The following is a 20,897-nucleotide window of genomic DNA, read 5'->3' on the forward strand; positions in this document are numbered from 1 at the left end:
TACATATCAACATGTAACGGATTACACATTATATGTCAATATGATTTTTTTTTAAAGGAGAAATCTGTGGATTGGTAACTGACAGGCTGACATCTGACATACCCTTTCTGTGTGTATATTCAAATTTGCATAATCTGCATCTTCCAGATAAAGTGGGGTGGGATGAATCAGGATGGAGCCGGTTCCACTTTGGGTGAGGAAGTGGAGCAGGTTAACAGTTTTTTGTCACGGCTTGCCATCACCACAAAATGTATGACCAAGTCAGGTAAGTGGGTATTAATACAGACATTAATGTTAGCACAAACCCAAGTGAGTTATATCAATGACTTCATTGAGGAGACAGCAATCAAAATATCCTCCTGAGAAATGCATGGGGTTTGTTTGTTAATGTCAATATGGCAATTGTCTACACATATCCTGCCCCATTAAATCATATGGTTTGTTGTGAATATTTTGTGCCAATCATGGCTAGCGCCTACCACTTCTCAAATGAGATGTGGTCTGGCAACCAGACTGACCTCTCCCTCAAATGTTTTTGTTTATCTCCACTGTTGTTTTAACTTCTTAACTTTTCTTTAATTTCTTATTTGTTTTTATTTTTATGTTTCATTAATATTATCACAATTGTCCACTAATATTGTATTATTATTATTATTATTGATAATAATTTAATTATTACTGTTATTTTTGTTTTATGTAAAGCACTTTGGTGCAATGCTGTTGCTTTTAAATGTGCTATATAAATAAAATATGACTTGACTTGACTATTACGTGTATTTAAAGCGCCCGATGTCACTGAACAGTTCCATCTCTCTAAAGTCTACCTTACATTGACAGACTGCAAAGATTTGGAAAAGATTTTTGAAAGACTACAGTCTCAGACCCTCTCACATCTAAAGACAATTCATTGAGTTTCTAGTCACAGGCCAGTCTCAGATTAGGATTTTGCAAAGACTGTGGGTCACTATTTACAAGACTGCTGCTAGATTCCTTCAAATTATGTCCATCGTGCAATAGGCTACACGTCATCATCAACAGGAACTCACATGATAGCCTACTCATATCAAAGTCATTTTTTCAAATGTTCACGTTTCTGCAGCATTGTTTCATGTGTGACATCCCTAACAGATATAGAGCTGTTCTGTCACGTAGAATAATTAGACTAATCATTTATAAGAAATGAAATAACAAAAAAGCATATAAGCTACAACAGTTGCCTATTTTGCCCCTTCCTGTTTCGTGTTGGAGCGAGCTCAAACTGTTAAAACAGGCCAAAATAGTGCAATGTAAGCCTGCCTTAACACGCTGCAAGTAGGCTAATGTATTAAATTGCGAAATCGGACAACGTCGTTATCTTTGGTGAACTCTTAGGTAGCTGTGGTATAAATTATGTGACTAAATTTGAAGTCTAAATATACAAACTTTATGTTGAAAGTGTAACTGCGATTTCCATAGGAATACATTCTAATTAAAATCCTCGTTGCCTCACACACCCCGCAGACAGGGCGACCGCTCTACTTCCGGTATTTCGCCGAATCGGTGTATTCACCCCTTTTACGCTAACGTCAGACACTTTCCGCTTTGAAGCTTTGCTGGGTATCAGTACATCCGGCGTAAGCAAAAGCTATGGTGAAACGGTTACAGCACTTGAGGTGAAATTAATATTTCACGTGTATTTATTATCTTCATTTTCCTTGTTATCATTGGCGATCAGTGCCGTCACGTAGCTGCCTTGATTTGAGAGTTAAGTCAGTAGCCTAATCCTTAATATATAACAGCAACTTCAGCTAGCTTCACTGAAGGTTTGATATTGAATATTCGACAGATATTCAAATTAAGGAACGGTCTTTCATTGAATATCTGAATATCCAATATCAAACCAACTTCATCTTCGGTGATAACATGTTAGCTAGCTGAAGTTGCTGCTATAGAAGGGGTCTCCTAACGTTAGAACTAACGTATGTTCAGTTATCGTTTGCGATCATTGCTCTTATAGCTTCCTTGATTTGAGATAATGACGTTATGACTGCATATTACCGCTACCGGACGTACTGATACCCAGCTGCTGACATCACGTGAAAATGGTCTATTGGGAATTTAAGTGACGCGCATTTACTTCTGGTCCATTGGACCTAAATCATGAAAATTTATGAACGGGAGTCAATGGAGAGATAATTATTTTCCCGTTCGAATTGTACTGTGCATTTCACATATGATGTGTGTGAATTTAAAAGATCATTTTTCACGTCAATAAAGTACTGTTATTCAATACGCTTTAAAAGTTATGTTAGTTTTGTGCGAATCCGCCCAGTGGACTACATCTCTCGTCTCGATGTACGATGTATGATGTACGTCACCAACATTAATGCAACACTAAAGAGTTTTTCGTACCTTAAAATAATGTTTTCAAAATAATTTCAGCGGTTCATCAACTCGTAACAGGGTGAGCGGCACTTCTGCTTTCACTTCGCGGCTATAACCGCACTATGTAACTTTACGAGGTGGGGTAGTGTATCTGTAGTTCGATGAAATAAGACATCAGAAACTACGAATCTGACTTGCTCTGACTTGCCGTCGCAATACATCATACTTTCATAAAATCATGCAACATATTCTACCTTGTCTGTTTGATGGATAATGGTTGGCGTGTGTGCGATAGAGAAAAAGTGTTTTAGTGTTGCTTTAAACGAGCAGCTCACTAGTTAGTTAGCTGTTATGCTAGTTAGCGGTTACATCTTGCTGCCAACTATGTAACTTTTCTGTAGTTTATGTACAGTCTATGGACGAATACAACTTATTTGGAGTGTTTAATGCTCTGACTCATGGTATTTTCACCAGCAATGGGGGAAGCTCAAATAAGCTGTTGCTGGTGCCGGTGGCTGTGCCTGTGAAGTGGGCTAACGTCACTAACGCGACTGGTGTGTTTGTAGTCGCTGGAATTACGATATTTCACAATGTTGTAATTCACCAGTTACTAAATGAACTGCAAATGTCTTTACATGGAAATTTGTCTTTAAAATTGACTAACATCATATGTGTAATTCATGGCACAAGACGTTCGGGACCAGAAAATAATTTATCTTTCTCCATAGACTCTCATTCATTTTTTTTTTCCGATCTTAAGGCTGGCTTACATTGCACGATTTTGGCCTGTTTTAACAGTCGGCGACTAAATTTCCAAAATAGGGCGGAAATCTTCCCAGAGGAAAGAAATTCTTAGAATGAGATCTCTTTTGTTTCTCATTTGTTTCTCCTAGACAATAATGAGATCACAGTGATACAAAAATGAGATTATTGCCTTTGTCTCACGCTTCTCAGGTTTGTCTCGGGAGCCAAAGAGTTATGTTATCTCAGTGTAGACTCCCTTTGATTTATAAATGAGATCTCAATTAGGTCTCAAATAATGCTCAGTTTTGTCCATGTTGTATGTCTCATATTTTACTCAGGCTGAGTCACCAGAGAGCTCTCATTGTAAACTCAAGAAATTCTCATTTAAGTCTCTTTGGTAAATCTCGTGTTGGGCTCAGTGTAGACTCCCTTTAATCTACTAATGAGATCTCAGCTATGTTTTAAATAATGCTCAGTTTTGTCTCATTTATATGTCTCATTCTTTACTCAGGCTGAGGCGCCAGAGAGGTCTCTTTGTAAACTCAAGCAATTCTCATCGATATCTATTTGGTAAATCTCAGATTTGGCTCAATCAGTTCCATAAAAGATTCCTCAACACATTTCTTACCAAAAGATTTTTTTACCAGTGTTATACACTCTGTACATGTGTGTGTAGCTGTGCTGTGTGTGTCTATCCACGTGTGTGTGTTCGTGTGTAACTGTGCTGTGTGTGTCTGTCGACATAAGTATGTGTGTGTTTGTGTGCACTTTAAAGGCCTATTCGGACGGGATTAGTTTTATGGGGGGACGTACAGTAATGCAGGTTTATCATATGACCTCTGTAATATAAATGTCCAATTCGGACGGGACTAGACATCTCTGTCATTTTACTTGACATGGGAGGAGTAACTACGTTTACGTTCTGCCGTCACATCTTCGTCGCTGTGCACGTGATACTTTGCGTCAGGTACGTGCGGCATTTTCAGATTTGAAAGACTACAAGTTGGTTAAACTAGCAAACGTTAGCTTTATGTTATGCCATAAGTAGTTTGAAATGGCTAACAATATCAAGCTAATAGGCAAACTAGCTAACGTCCTATTAGGAGCTACACAGCATGTCATGTTTTCATTCAGACTATGGTGGAATTGTTTTCCAATCAGGATGTGACGAAATATTACAGACATCTTTACAGAGGGTCGCGTTCGCACGGGATTAATATTACCTAACGTAATTTCTCCGGACCGTTTTACGGAAGGTAAAAGTGTCTGTAAATGTCACCGACATACTCCGTTATGTTTACTGACATGGCGCGTCCGGACGGGACTACATTACCTGGTAATTATTACTTTACCTGATGTCACCCCATAAAACTAATCCCGTCCGAATAGGCCTTAAGAGTCATTGCACGAGAAAACCAGGCAAAACCAGCAGGAGGTAGGAAGATGGGGGTCGGCCAAATCGGCTCATACTTTGTATATGTGATAAGTATGTGGAACTATGAACAGTCATATACCTAAAACCCTCAAACTCTTTTTTGTTGTGGAGTTCTGGGGCCCCTCTCAGAGAACCTCAAAAATCCAACAATTCATGGCTGAAAATGACTGAAATTGCCATTTCTACCCTGATTATCCTGATAAAGATATGAACATGAGCTTTAAGTTTCCATATATAGAGCTTAGGTAGAATAGTTTTAAAGACCAAAAGGTGCACTAGGGGGTTATCTGCACCACTGAAAGCAGAATTTTCATCCCTCTAAAATTGGTCATTTTTAGGAGGCATTATCTCACATTCGCAGTGGCTTTGGTGGATGGTTTTACTGTTGCTGGACAGAGGAACATCTTCTGATTCAAAAACAATTGTCGTCTAATTGGGCCACACATAATGTGCGCCGTGCCAGGAGGGTCTTTACAGGTTTTTTTTCGGGTTTTGGAGTATAATAAACCAGGTAATAATATCTCACTATAGGGTAATTTATGGTAAATTTTTGTGTCACTGTATGACAAATTGTTAAAGAAAGCTTTAATTAACTAGAAAAGCACTCAAAGAGTGCAGACCTCTGCATGCATTGTTGTTCTTGGTTGTCATACATTTGAAACTAGACTATTCAGATCGCCACCGAGTGGCCATACCATGCCATTACATCGAAAACATCTGGCATTACATCTGTTTGTGATGTAATGCCATGGTATGGCCATGTGATGGCGATCTGAATATGGTTTATCATAGGCCAAAACACGACAAATCCTGCTAAAGACCTTCCTGGCACGGCACACATTATGTGTGGCCCAATTAGACAACAATTGTTTTTGAATCAGTAGATGTTCCTTTCTCCAGCAACAGTAAAACCATCCACCAAAGCCACTGCGAATACGAGATAATGCTTCTTAAAAATGACCGAAATTTAGAGGGAGGAAAATTCTGCTTTCAGTGGTGTAGATAACCCCTCGGTGCACCTTTTGGTCTTTAAAACTATGCTACCTACCCAGATAGCAAGGTGACATTGATATGATGTTGATTTTCCATCTAAATCATCATTTTGGTTGAGATTGAAATCTCAATGGTAAATAGACATTGAAACAGCATTACAATCCTGACAAAAACCCGACAGTGCAAGAGCATTGATAACAGATGCATTGAAACAACATTGGTTTATAGTTCTTATTGTCATAATCGATAGAGCATTGATATAGCGTTCACGAAAAGACATTGAAAAGTCGTGGATTTATGATTGACTGGGAAATCTTGACGTGGTGATTGAAAAGTGGTGGGTTTATAGATGACCGCGCGACGACGTTTAAACTGTCTGCGGGTCCGGAGATCATTGGGAGCAACAGTTCAGTCAGACCAACGGTGTTCAACTCTCTCTCAAGTTCGCCGCTCCTAATGGTAAGCAAGCAGCATTTATTTATCTAACGTTAATGTTTCATTGTGAAATTGTACTTGGCTACATCAAATGTTCACAGTTTATCTGCATCGTACTGTTACGACTTACAAACAGACTCATGCTTGTTTAACTAAATATTTGGCTGCTAGCCTAGCTGCTACTTGTTTAAGTTACGACAGATCATCATAATTAACATAGGCCTACTCGGCAGTCTAGTTTTTAATTAGGCCTAGCAGCTACTTAAGTTCTCTGTAAGTTATTGTAATGTATGAAAGCCAGAGATCAAGGACCAAACATAACACATGTGTTGAGACGTACTGAGATCTTTAATGAAAGCTTGTCACGTGATTATAAAGACATTGTACGGGTGCCCGTAGGCGACATACATCACATCCCCCTTCTTTAAGTTTAAAAAACACATGAAAACATGACTGTAAACCGCACATTATCTGTATATAAAACAATAAACAGTAAACCCATTTCATTACAAATAGTAGTCAAATTGCATTGCATTTTTTTTCTCTTCAGAATGTAAAGAAAAGTTCATTAAAATATTTTTTTTTATTATTTTTTTTTATTTTTTTTTATTTTTTTTTTTTTTTGAGTCCCATTAAAAGTCTTTCTTTCCTTCTCTTCTTTTAGTAATCCACAGGAGCCTTGGAATAAGTGCTGTGTGCAAGAATATGTGCATTCTGAGACATTGTTTGTGTGTGCATGTGTGCAAATGAGGTCAGTTAAGGTTTGTATCTGTCTGGTACCTTTACTTGTCTGCCAGACCGTGTGAAGTAGTCACCTTCCAGCTGCGGTTTGGAGTCAGCTGTTTCCTCATCTTCAGTTTTCACCTGTGTGTTGGAGTGACTCACCTCAGGCTTGATGTCAATGTCTGCATCGGCCATCGGCGTTGCACACTCTGTTTCTCTGGTCTTTCGTAGATGTTTTCTGTTTCTCCTATAGGTGCTGCCATCTGGAGTCTGAACAACGAATGACCTTGGTTGCTCATGTTTGTGAAGGACAACAGCAGGCTGCCATCCATCCTTTCGCTGGACTCTCACGCTTTCTCCTTTGTGTAGATCAGGAAGACACCTTGTCTGTCTGTCGTAGTAGCTTTTCTGTTTCAGTTGTTTTTCTTTCAGCTTGTCACTGACCTGGATGCTACTTTCAGGAGTCAGCAGAGCTGTTGTTGTAGGCAGTTTTGACTTCAAGCGCCGGCCCATTAGGAGTTGTGCTGGAGAGTACCCGACGCCCTCTAGTGGAGTGTTGCGGTATTCCAGCAGCGCGATGTAGGGATCTCCATTCCCATCTTGTGCTTTCCTGAGGAGGTTTTTGACGGTTTGCACCGTTCGCTCAGCCTGCCCGTTGGACTGTGCATGCCCAGGACTTGAAGTAAGGTGTCTGAAGTCCCAGTCTCCAGCGAAACGTCTGAACTCTGCACAGGAATACTGCGGGCCGTTGTCAGAGACCAGACGGTCTGGGATTCCATGCCTGGAAAATATGGACTTCATTCCTGTAATGACACCTCGGGCAGTTGTGTCTGTCAGTTTTACAATCTCAGGAAATTTTGAATAATAGTCTATGCAGAGCAAGTATTCTTTACCATTAAAGTGGAATAAATCAGTTCCTACTTTGGACCATGGTCTATCTGGCAGTTCATGTGGAATGAGAGGTTCTTTGGGGTTGCTATTTCTGTTTTTATCGCACACAGTACACTTAAGCACAAGGTTTTCAATTTGCTTTGACATACCTGGCCAGTATAGCACATCCCTCGCTCTCTCCTTGCACTTGACCACTCCAAGATGTGATTCATGGATCTTGCTCAGCATCTCTCCACGCAGCTGGTTCGGCACGATGAGCTTTGCAGCTTTAAACAGCAGTCCTGATGAACAGCTGATCTCTTCTCTGTATGTCCAGTACGCTTGAATGTCTTTGGGAACTGCATTTATGTCTTTGGGCCAGCCATTCATTGCTACTTTGTGCAGCAGTTGCATTTCGGGATCAGCAGCAGTTGCCTCTCGGAACATGTTCAGCTTCTCCTCAGACACTGGTAGCTGTTGAGTGACCCAGTTGACTTCCAGTTCCTCTCCAAGCAAGTCCTCAGTCTGCTCATTCAGGAATGCACGGCTCAGGGCGTCGGCGATGTGCATTTCTTTGCCTGGCTTGTACACTATGTTAAGGCTGTATCTCTGCAGTCTAAGCAGCATCCTCTGCAGCCTTGATGGAGCTTGGTACAGAGCCTTTTTGAAAATAGCCTCCAGGGGCTTGTGATCACTCTCAACCAGAATGTCTTTGCCATATACATACTGATGGAATTTTTCACATCCATAGACAATGGCTAACAGCTCTTTTTCTATCTGTGCATAACGGCGCTGTGCATCGGACAGTGCACGCGATCCATAGGCAACAGGTTTTCCTTCCTGTATTAAAACTGCTCCAATGCCTTCAGAACTGGCGTCTACAGAGAGTGTCACAGGTTTTTGTACATCATAAAATTTCAATGTTGGTGCATGTGTCAGTAATGACTTGAGTTTTTCAAAACTTCTCACCTGACCATCTTCCCAGTGCCAGTCTACATCACTTTCCAGCAGTTTTCGGAGTGGCGCGCTGACCTCAGCCATGTTGGGAATGAACTTGGCAAGGTACTGGATCATCCCCATGAATCTCATGAGAGCCTGTTTGTTCTCTGGGGTAGGGATTTGCGCCACAGCTCTCACTTTTTCAGGATCAGGCTTGAGACCCTCTGCTGATAGGATGTGGCCTATGTACCGTATTTCTGGTGTTCTGATCTTGCACTTGCTTTTGTTAAGCTTGAGATTCCACTCTCTTGCTCTGTTCAGCAGCTGCACAAGCCGTCTGTCATGCTCCTCGTCGTTCTCTCCCCAGACCAGAAGATCGTCGATCACGTTGACCACACCATCCAAGCCTTCAATCATTTGTGCGACAGCACGCTGGAACACTTCAGAAGCTGATGATACGCCAAAAGGTAAGCGCAAAAATCTGTACCTGCCAATAGGCGTGTTGAACGTGCATAATTTGGAACTCTCTTCATCTAATTGTATCTGCCAAAACCCATGGTTTGCATCTACCACTGAAAAAACTTTTGCTTTCGGCATGCTTGACACCACCTCTTCCACTGTGAGCAGTGGGTAGTGTTCGCGCTTAATGGCTTGGTTAAGGTCTTTTGGGTCTATGCAGATTCTTATTTTATTTGGCTTCACCACTGTTACCATACTGTTCACCCAGTCGGTTGGTTCATGCTGTCTGGTGATCACACCTAGCTTCTCCATTCGCTGTAGTTCCTCCACTATTTTGCTCTTCAAGGCCACTGGAACTCTCCTTGGTGCATGCACGACTGGTGGTATGTCTTTGTTTATCTGGATGTGGTGTTGGCCTGGTAGACAGCCAAGACCAGTGAACAGATCATCAAATTTGTTCAACAACTCATCTTCTGATTTAATTTCATGCACTCTTTTGATCATGCCTAATGCTTCACATGTCTCTCTGCCCAGTATTGCTGGTGCATCACGATCAATAATTTGGAAATCAATCTCATGCTTAATTTCTTTGTATTTGCAGGTAAGTGTTACTTTACCCAGTGGCGACATCTGGTGGCCAGAATACGTCACCAACTTGCATCCTGATTTTTTCATCAATGTCGTGTTGCATCCGAGTGATCTGAAAGTTCTCTCAGCTAGAACATTACACTCGGCTCCCGTATCAAGTTTAAAACTAACATTTTGGCCATTTATGTTCAGCCTTTCAGTCCATCTGGCTTTGTCACTTTTCGTCTCAGTTGCAATTGTTTCTATTTTGACCGGATTTTCTTCTCGTTTCAATTCCACAGAACCAACAAAGAAATCATCATCATCATCATCATCCACTTCGACTACGTGCAGCTTCCTTGCATTATAGCCGCTGGCTTGCTGCTTTGCTTGCCTGCACATTTTAGCGAAATGATTCTGCTTATTGCATACCCTGCACGTTTGACCGTACGCCGGGCATTTGCTTGGACTGTGTTCATATCCGCACTTGAAACATTGTCTCACTTTTTGCTCATTTCCAGTCACATTCGTTCTGGCCCTGTAATCATTCCCGAACGTCTTGCGTCTGTCTGCGGTCTTGGAATGACTGACACTCCTTATTTTGCTCACCTCAACTTCTTCATTGAGCGCTTTTACTTGGGTCACAGTCATTTCATTAGCGCGGCAGATATCAATGGCTTTTACCAAGGTTAAGCCCGTTTCTCTAAGCAGTCTTGCACGCACATGATCTTCGCGCACGCCACAAACAATTCGGTCTCGTATCAACGAGTCATGTAGATCCAGGAATTCACAGTCTTTTGCTTTGTTTTTTAAGTCAGTAACATATGCATCAATACTTTCGTTGGGGCCTTGTGCTCTCGTGAAAAACAAGTGACGAATGTACGTTACGTTTTTTCTTGGTTCACAGTAGTCTTTGAATTTTTTCTTCAGCACATCCAGTTTGTCCTTTTCAGCCTCCTCGAACGAGAAAGTGTTGTAGATTTTAACTGCTTCCTCCCCAGCGACATGCAGGAAGGTAGCACACTGGACTTTGCTGGATTTTTCTGCTATTCCACTAGCGATCAGAAACAAGTCGAACTTCTGCTCCCACAGCTTCCAGTTTTCGGCTATGTTGCCTTCAAAACTAAGCGCAGATGGCGGCTGTAACTGTGCCATTTTTCTTACACCGGTTAACTTCTGACACCATGTAATGTATGAAAGCCAGAGATCAAGGACCAAACATAACACATGTGTTGAGACGTACTGAGATCTTTAATGAAAGCTTGTCACGTGATTATAAAGACATTGTACGGGTGCCCGTAGGCGACATACATCACAGTTATTATTCGTATGATTTACATAAAATATTTGCTATGTTACGGTCAAAATGTTAGGCTGAAGATGATGTCCTGGTTAACGTTAACGTGTTTGCGAACTATGCAACTCCGTGAGTCTAACTTAAAAAACGGAGTTATGCTAACACCATCTTCTATATATTCTATGATTATTCTTAAAGTGTAAGTTTGGCGGAAATTGAAAATAAAGCTATTTTCTGAATGAAAATACATCAACTAAGCCGTGGAGGAAGTAATTTTCGCTCATCACGCAGTACAGAGCTAGCACGGGCAGGACCGACAGCCCAAAATCGCAAATAGTGGGTGTGGATGGGGATTGGAGCCACACGCTTTCAAAATCGCATTTTTAAACCACTAACAGTGCTCAAAACAGCGCCAAACCTCATCAGTAGCTTGCTCTAGGTGTCTACACATAAAACGAAGCACCAATCAGTCTGTAAACTTTGGAATAGTCAGTATACACGTAGAATCAATTCGAGACCGCAACACCCCATCTGAAGCACATAAATGTCTCGCGAGATCTCACACGAGAGGTCGTGGACTTTCCCTCGTGAGGAGCTGGAAGGGGTTATATTCATAACAGTCTTCTTTTATAAACGTCGGGTTCATGAGCCAAGTTGTTGGTGCTTCGTTTTATGTGTAGACACCTAGAGCAAGCTTCTGACGAGGTTTGGCGCTGTTTTGAGCAATGTTAGTGGTTTAAAAATGCGATTTTGACTACCTGTAGGAATAGGTCCCGTGCTTCCGTGTGAGATCTCGCGAGACATTTCTGTGCTTTAGATGGAATTGCGGTCTCGAATTGATTCTACGTGTATACTGACTATTCCAAAGTTTACAGACTGTGTGGTGCTTCGTTTTATGTGTAGACACCTAGAGCAAGCTACTGATGAGGTTTGGCGCTGTTTTGAGCAATGTTAGTGGTTTAAAAATGCGATTTTGAAAGCGTGTGGCTCCAATCCCCATCCACACCCTCTGTTTGCGATTTTGGGCTGTCGTTCCTGCCCGTGCTAGCTCTGTACTGCGTGATGAGCGAAAATTACTTCCTCCACGGCTTAGTTGATGTATTTTCATTCAGAAAATAGCTTTATTTTCAATTTCCGCCAAACTTACACTTTAAGGTTCACTTGTAAGTAGCCATCAGTTTTAGTTGAACACATTTCTCTAACACTGTCTCTTTTTCCCTTCTATTTCTACCTTCTCACTGCAGCTGGATGGTGGAGGATGACTAGCTGCAACCGGGAGGTTTATGGATGAATGGATGGCAGCGAAGCACAGCATACGTGGATTTCTAAGTGAAGAGTGGATAAATAAATTGGACTTGCCTTTCAAACTGAATAAGTTGTCCATGGCCTACCTACGTTTTCAGTAAGTTATTATATTCGTATGATTTACATAAAATATTTACTATCGCTGTCAAAATGTTTTAAGGGTAGCCATCGGTTTCAGTTGAACACATTTCTCTAACACTTGTCACTTTTTTCCTCTATTTCTGCCGTCTCACTGCAGCTGGATGGTGGACGATGACTGCAACCGGGAGGTGTATGGAGGGATGCTATACGGAATGGATGGCAGTGAAGTACAGCACACGTGAATTTCTGAATTAAGAGTGGATGAATAAATGCACTTGCTTTTCAAACTGATAAGAAGTTGTCCATGGTTATTTGTGCAAGCTTGTGTAGCCTAAACCAGATAGCCTACAGCATACGCTTCTGACTAGCCTAATTTATCCTGGCTGTAGATAAAGCAGGATATGAATTTACCAATATTTTGCCTGCTTAATACTGGTTTACTGTGGTTTAATATCAATTGAAATACCATTGAAATCACGTTGATCTTTAGTTGGGCTGTAATTTCAACGTTGTTTCAATATTAATTTTCATTGAAACAGCATTGAAATTCCATTGATTTGTAGTTACACTTTCAACGTTGATTCAATGATAATAGAGGGTGCAAAATGTTGTAGAATCAACGTTGCAGTGCGATGTTGATTCAATGATTCCAGTGTTGACGAGGTAATGTTGATTTAACGTAGATTCAATGACTAATTGCTATCTGGGTAGGCTCTATGGAAATATAAAGCTTATGTTCATATCTTTATCAGGATAATCAGGGTAGAAATGGCAATTTCAGTCATTTTCAGCCATGAATTGTTGAATTTTTGAGGGTCTCTGAGAGGGGTCCCAGAACTCCATAACAAAAAACAGCTGGAGGGTTTTAAGTATATGGCTGTTCATAGTTCCACATACTTATAGGCACTGTACATGTAGACAGACACGCACAGCACAGCTACACCCAAACACCAAAGACAAAGACACACACACTCATACGCACATCCACACACACACACACACACACACACACACACACACACACACACACACACACACACACACAAACACACACACAAGCGGACACAGACATTTATACAATAGACATAGAAAGGCACACAGCTACACACCACACACAAACACATGTAGACACACACACACACACACACACACACACACACACACACACACATATATACACACATACAGAGCAGAGACATAGACTCACATAAATTCAATACCCAAACAAATACGGAAGGAGGTTCTTTGATTTGTCTACAATGTCAGGTGTTGTATTTGCTGCACACGACGAACAGTGTAATTAGACTACTACACATGTAGGCCAATGTATGATTTTGGTGCTTTTGAGTTATTAAATAATATAAGAGTGTCACACAATGGTTAGCAAGGACCTAATGGAAGGTTAGCATGGAAGGTTTTGAATATCCACACACCTGCAAATATCATATCAATATCATGTTTTCTTGTTTGGCTACGTTCCGCAAAACTAAGTTTATTAATGAATTAGATCTACATGTCTCTTTATTAAAAGTACATTGGAGGTAGTCTTTTTCTAGTTTAACATGTTTGATATTATCGGAAGTCTTTTTAGTCGTGGCTCATGCAAATAGTGACATGAACATTAAAAATCAATAGTGACCTCTCTCCAACACCAAACAGGAAAGGGCAAAATAGGCGACAGCTGTAGCCTATATGATTATTTGTTATTTAATTTCTTATAAACTATTAAGTCGGCTATTCTTGTGACAGAACAGCCCTATAACTATTAGGGATGTCACACATGAAACAGTGCTGCAGAAACGCGATAGTTTGATATGAGTAGGGTATCGCATGAGTTCCTGTTGATGTAGTGCGCGATGGAAATAATTTGAATGAATCTAGGCCTAGCAGTCTAGTAAATGTGACCCTTCTAAGTCTGTCAATGTAAGGTAGGCTTAAGTTGACACTTGTCAGTGTCCATTCTTTTGTTGGTCCAGAGTTTATTTTTACTGCATGAACGGTGTTTATAATCTCGTTCAGAGAGGGTTTACTGTCTATGGGTGAAACCGAAGCCAGTCAGGCTCTTGGTTCAGTCCTTCGGGTACCCATCTGACGTCATTACGTCGGCAGACGTCTCTCCCTGGAAGTCCGAAGTTGCCCGAGAACAATGGCTGCCTGACGACGGCTGTTTGACTGTTTGAAAGCCAAGGTAAGATAATAAATGTAAGATGTAGTTTGTCTAAATAGTTGCCCAGCATTTGTAACTTTTTAAGAAACATTCCCGTCGTCCATGTTTAAACTTAACGTTCGTGCTGAGGATGTACTAGGTTGGGGAATACCCGCAGTATCGTTAGCTATCGTGCTAACGTTAGAACTAGCAGCTAGTTTAATGATAGCTAACGTTAACGTTAGGTTAGCGCACTAGCAACTTTTAGCACACGATATCAAAGCTGACCAAACTCTTTTTCTGTTAAATAGTGGGATTGGATTCGTGAATACAAGTGTTGGTCATGTTTTACTTTTCTGTAAGAGACGTGTAGGTCGACAAAGCTTGCCTGCTGTGTAGTGTAACTGTAACGTTAGTGGTTAGCTCACCGTCAATCTGTTTAAAAGGCAACAAACTTTTCTGTTGAAAGTTAGCATTCGCCCCCACCATCTAACTGCTAGTGCTACCTTAATTTGAATTTCGTGGGGAATATAATAGGCCAGTCAATCTAGCTCAATAAAGGACCAAAAATGAAACTAATTGCAAAAGTAATAGTAATGTCATACTTTTTATTGATCCTTATACCCTCCTGCATCACATAAAAAAATCTACCCATTTATATTGAATGGAACATACGTTTCTTCAAGGTCAAAGGTAGCAATTTCCAATGCATTTTGCCATTGGGATTTAATGGGTAAAATTTTAAACTATAGATATCAACTTGAAACTTTCTCAGTTGTTTACTCACATTAAGGCAAAGATTTTTTGTATTGCAAGTTTTCTGAAATGTGATGTTTAGATATGCAAATGAGACCAGTTTTACTTAAATATGCAATAATTTGCATATATTTCTAGAAAACTAAATCTGAACAATAGGTACAGTCAGCTTCAAAATAATTGCTGCATTTTGCTTATATGTTGGATACCAAAACCCTATGCAAAGGGAATATTAGATAACACTTCATATCACCTCAAAAATGAGGAAATCAAGTCAAGTCAAAATCAATGCGTTTCAATGGAAGTACAGTAAAGAACAAATGATTGTCAATGATATGGTATGATGGAAGTATCTCAATGCATGCCAAGTCACATAAGGAAGATATTGACCTTTAGACAACATATCAAGTGACTTGGGATGCATTGAGATACTTCCATCATACCATATCATTGACAATCATTTGTTCTATAATGTACTTCCATTGAAACGCATTGATTTTGACTTGACTTGACATCCTCATTTCTGAGGTGATATGAAGTGATATCTAATATTCCCATTGTATTTTGGCTTTTGGTATCCAATATATAAGCAAAATGCAGCAATTATTTTGACGCTGACTGTACCTATTGTTCAGATTTAGTGTTCTAGAAATATATGCAAATTATTGCATATTTAAGTAAAACTGGTCTCATTTGCATATCTAAGCATCACATTTCAGAAAACTTGCAATACAAAAATCGTTGCCATAATGTGAGTAAACAACTGTGAAAGTTTCAAGTTGATATCTTTAGTTTAACATTTTACCCATTTCACCTGTAGTAAATCCCAATGGCAAAATGCATTGGAAATTGCTGCCTTTAACCTTGAAAAAAAACCATGTTCCACTAAATATAAATAGGTAGATTTTTAATATGTTAATTAGATATACCTAGGGATCACAAAAAACTTGGAATGATTACTATTGCAATTAGTTATGGGTCAAACGCTAGATTGACTGGCCTATAACCGCTGGTCAGGTTTTAGCTTGCCGTTTGGCGTTTTCTTTAATGTGTCAACGTCCTTATTTTTTTTTTTCATAAAGGTTATCAAGGAAACAAGTGGTGTACTGGATGAAGTTTGGTGGACTCTTCTGATCAGGTAAGGAAAGGTCCTAAATTAATGAATATCCACAATTACATTTTGATATATTTTCCTTTTTTTCAAGTCAATGAATCAACAATTCCAAGAGGTGAAACAATGCATTTTCGACATCAACCAGTAAATTTAGACGTGTATATTAGAACATTTTTCACGATTAAATGATCTATAAAACATTTGGCCACTGTATTATTATTTCAGATGATCATGTTTTGACTTAACTCTTGTTTTGTCTGTGTCATGGTGATTGTAGGTGCTGCAGGTCTTCCAGCTACTGTTTGGAGAAGATATTTCCTCTCAATTTATGGAAGTAGGGAATTTTTCTGAAGGCAGAAATCAAGGATTCAAGAACCCAAGTTGGACTCTTGATTCCACTGAGACCACTGTGTGCATTTTGAAATGTTCCAAATGTGTGTCACGTCCATACGGAAGAAGTTCCAAGCCCACAAGTGAGTTCACTCACCAGATAGACACACATACGCATATAACACTAATATGTGTGCATGTATTTGTGTCTGTAACGGTTAGTTTATCCCCTCCTTTCATGTGTCTGTTATGACTTTGTAGTGGGCTCTATGAACTGTCCAGGGCAAAGTCGGTCTACCCTGATGACACTCCCTGTTCCTTGATGGTAACCATGGCTGCTGCCCTCAACGTGGTGGGTGTGGACTATAGGGTATGTTATTGAGCATGCTCTAATTTGTTTGTCATAAGTGCTATGCAATACATTAATCCAGAAAGTAATCATGATTATTGCAGTTACTTAAAAGTAGTCTTGAATTTGCGATTAGCCATGTTTTACTAATTCAGTTTGTTGTACAGCATGCATCATTTTGTTTATTCTTATTTTTATTGACAGAGCCCTCAGAAATAAACTGATATCAATAATTAATATGGATGGTGATTGTGGCAAGGGTGCCTCCATAAGGTAATTATCGTTTATATTTGTACATCTCATAGACTTGCCTTGCTTATTTTTTTTAATTCTATGATTTTACAGATTAATCAACAATAACTAGTTGTAAGGCAATCTTTTTTTTTATTATTCTTTTTTTTTAAAGGTGCCATCCAGAAGCCCCAGCCTGGAGCCAGTGGCTGCTATTGCAAGACTCATGGGGGATGATCTGCAGGCAAAGCTACGATTAGGTATGATAACACACACACAGACATACTACTGCGCAGAAGTGTAGGGTCACTTTCAAATGGCCTCTCTATTAAACTAAATTATCTCCCTCAACAATGGAATTCTCTTCTCTGATTGGCTGATGGGGTGGCCATTAACTTCGTATAACCTGCTACCTTCGAAGTAGTTCCCGTATCACACTTGAATATTAATTCGCCAAACTCGTTGCGAAGTTTAAATGAACTGTCACGTTGCATCCAAGCTGAAATACAGACGTGCAGAACCATAGTAACATTGTAGCATATGACGGAGGTGTATTGTAGCTAGTTGGATGCCATGTAGGCTATAAAAGTAGCGATCTTTTAAAGTTAATCAGAATCCTGGGAAATGCCCGCTTGACAACGAGAGAGATAGAACTAACGACTGGCTTTTGGCCGTAGCAACCAGCCATTTAGAACTAACGACTGGCTTTTGGCCATAGCAACCATCCATTTAGAACTAGTAACGGCAGTTTTGTCCTTCAAGTAGAAAGTTGATAATGTGGCGGAAAGTAGTCCCACAGTCAAGACAGTTTCAGCGATGTTAACGGACGCAACGGTGGAATAAAACTATGTTCTAAATATACAGGTTATGAATACAAACGGGAGATAAGCGGGATAACGGCCTTCGAGGTCGACCGGTTCGATGGAAATAATGGCACGGCGGAGGTAACTTCTAGACCTCCACCTAGCCATTATTTCCATCGAACCGGTCACCTCGTCGGCCGTTATCCCTTACTAAATAAATACCGAACATATCTAAGTGCACTCCCAAACTTTCTAATACAATATGTTGTTCACATCTGCATTACTTATAACTATTGTGCCTTACTGCTTGTGTGGGTTTGCTTTTATGTGTCACACACAAGCAGAGTAGTTTGCATTGATTATATTCATGGACAGGGTCAATTGTAATGTATGCTTCCTTTCTCTTTCACAGACACTTGACATTTACTGCGAAAGGTACCATCAGAGCACCTCTCCCTACCCTGCAGGATATCTATACCAGAAAAGTACAACAACGGCCCAAAACTATTTCCAAAAGACATTTCACACCCTGACCATGGACTGCTTAAACCACTGAGGTCAAGCAGACGTCTCTGTTCCCACATGGCTAAAACAGAAAGGAAACAAGGAGTCTTTTCTCAATATGCTGCTCCATCGCTCCACCCCTGAAACATCAGTTTCGATCTTGAACACATGAGGATGTTGCCTCAAGTTTGCCTGCAGACAGTCAATATAGACAGGTGTGTTGTTTTGATTTGATGTTTAGATTGCCATGCATACAGTATCTTTACAATAATGATGGAACAAATTCTCATTTGGTTTTACCTACATTGGGATTAAAGGAACACTTAACCGTTTTTTCATATTAAACTACATTATTCCCTTAACTAAGACGAGTTGATACATACCTCTCACGTTTCAATGCGTGCACTCACTGGCTCTGGCGCGCGGCGCAACTTTAATAGCACTAAGCTAGCCCAATGCATTCATTAGGATCCAAACAGAGATAAAGTTAGAAGCGACCAAACACCTCCATGTTTTCCCTATTAAAATACAGTTACACGAGTAGTCATACAACCAAGTATGGTGAGACGAAATAAAACGTGGTGCATTTGTAAGCAGGTTAGAGGGATAACTATATTGTGTGGCGCAATAACATTGGGAGCACTTAGACTCTGCGCAGTAATATCCTCACTCCAAAGTGAAACTGAAAGTGCAGGACATTATTGCGCCACACAATATACATGTAGTTATCCCTCTTACCTGCTTACAAATGCACCACGTTTTATTTTGTCTCACCATACTTGGTCGTGTGACTACTCGTGTAACTGTATTTTGATAGGGAAAACATGGAGGTGTTTTGTCGCTTCTAACTTCATCTCTGTTTGGATCCTAATGAATGCATTGGGCTAGCTAAATGCTATCAAAGATGCACCGCGCGCCAGAGCCAGTGAGTGCACGCATTGAAACGTGAGAGGTATGTATCAACTCATCTTAATTAAGGGAGTAATATCGTTTAATTTAAAAAAAACGGTGAAGTGTTCCTTTAAATAATTTTGATTCTAAGGTCTCTCAGGGAACAAGGAGACGATGGCCCATGGGAGCCATGCAGTTTATTTATTTCAGTTAGCCTATTGGCTGGTTTCATTCTCATTGAGCTCAATGCAATTCAAACCAGCTAATAGGCTAACTGAAATAAAACCATGCCAATCTCTTGGTATGGTGAAGGGTGTGTGTTGATGTGGGGTGATTTTTAATTCCAGAGTCCAAGGGGACATAGTGTCCTGGATACATGAAATAACTGGCATTTTAAAAATAAAACAAATACAAATCTGCTAACCACTATGGAAATTTAACACATAGGTTAAAGCGTAAGTTTGGCGGAAATTGAAAATAAAGCTATTTTCTGAATGAAAATACATCAACTAAGCCGTGGAGGAAGTAATTTTCGCTCATCACGCAGTACAGAGCTAGCACGGGCAGGAACGACAGCCCAAAATTGCAAACAGTGGGTGTGGATGGGGATTGGAGCCACACGCTTTCAAAATCGCATTTTTAAACCACTAACATTGCTCAAAACAGCGCCAAACCTCATCAGTAGCTTGCTCTAGGTGTCTACACATAAAACGAAGCACCAAACAGTCTGTAAACTTTGGAATAGTCAGTATACACGTAGAATCAATTCGAGACCGCAATTCCATCGGAAGCACAGAAATGTCTCGCGAGATCTCACACGGAAGCACGGGACCTATTCCTACAGGTAGTCAAAATCACATTTTTAAACCACTAACATTGCTCAAAACAGCGCCAAACCTCGTCAGAAGCTTGCTCTAGGTGTCTACACATAAAACGAAGCACCAACAACTTGGCTCATGAACCCGACGTTTATAAAAGAAGACTGTTATGAATATAACCCCTTCCAGCTCCTCACGAAGGAAAGTCCACGACCTCTCGTGTGAGATCTCGCGAGACATGTCTGTGCTTCATATGGGGTGTTGCGGTCTCGAATTGATTCTACGTGTATACTGACTATTCCAAAGTTTACAGACTGATTGGTGCTTCGTTTTATGTGTAGACACCTAGAGCAAGCTACTGATGAGGTTTGGCGCTGGTTTGAGCACTGTTAGTGGTTTAAAAATGCGATTTTGAAAGCGTGTGGCTCCAATCCCCATCCACACCCACTGTTTGCGATTTTGGGCTGTCGGTCCTGCCCGTGCTAGCTCTGTACTGCGTGATGAGCGAAAATTACTTCCTCCACGGCTTAGTTGATGTATTTTCATTCAGAAAATAGCTTTATTTTCAATTTCCGCCAAACTTACACTTTAACATAGGCATTCCAATACTTATATCCCCTGTATTTTAAGGAACAATTTATTTATTTACGATACATTATTAATTCACAAAGAAAATGTATGTCCTTAAAGGTTGAATATTTCCTCATTTTTTCCATTTAAAGCATTAAGAGCAATTTCCAAAA

General features: G+C 40.2%; 2 long non-coding RNA genes across 2 annotated transcripts; both read left to right on the plus strand.

Moving 5' to 3' along the window:
* The first annotated feature begins 5,849 nt into the window (after positions 1 to 5,849).
* Positions 5,850 to 12,437, plus strand: LOC134059448 (uncharacterized). The gene is made up of 3 exons (XR_009935055.1): positions 5,850 to 5,995; positions 12,071 to 12,228; positions 12,370 to 12,437. It is a non-coding gene; the product is annotated as an uncharacterized LOC134059448 (long non-coding RNA).
* A 1,831-nt stretch (positions 12,438 to 14,268) lies between these two features.
* LOC134060288 (uncharacterized) lies at positions 14,269 to 17,398 on the plus strand. The gene is made up of 6 exons (XR_009935154.1): positions 14,269 to 14,400; positions 16,197 to 16,252; positions 16,506 to 16,701; positions 16,820 to 16,928; positions 17,112 to 17,180; positions 17,314 to 17,398. It is a non-coding gene; the product is annotated as an uncharacterized LOC134060288 (long non-coding RNA).
* Positions 17,399 to 20,897: the final 3,499 nt, after the last annotated feature.

Source organism: Sardina pilchardus, chromosome 16, assembly GCF_963854185.1.
Source record: "Sardina pilchardus chromosome 16, fSarPil1.1, whole genome shotgun sequence".
NCBI classification, from domain to species: Eukaryota; Metazoa; Chordata; class Actinopteri; order Clupeiformes; family Clupeidae; genus Sardina; species Sardina pilchardus.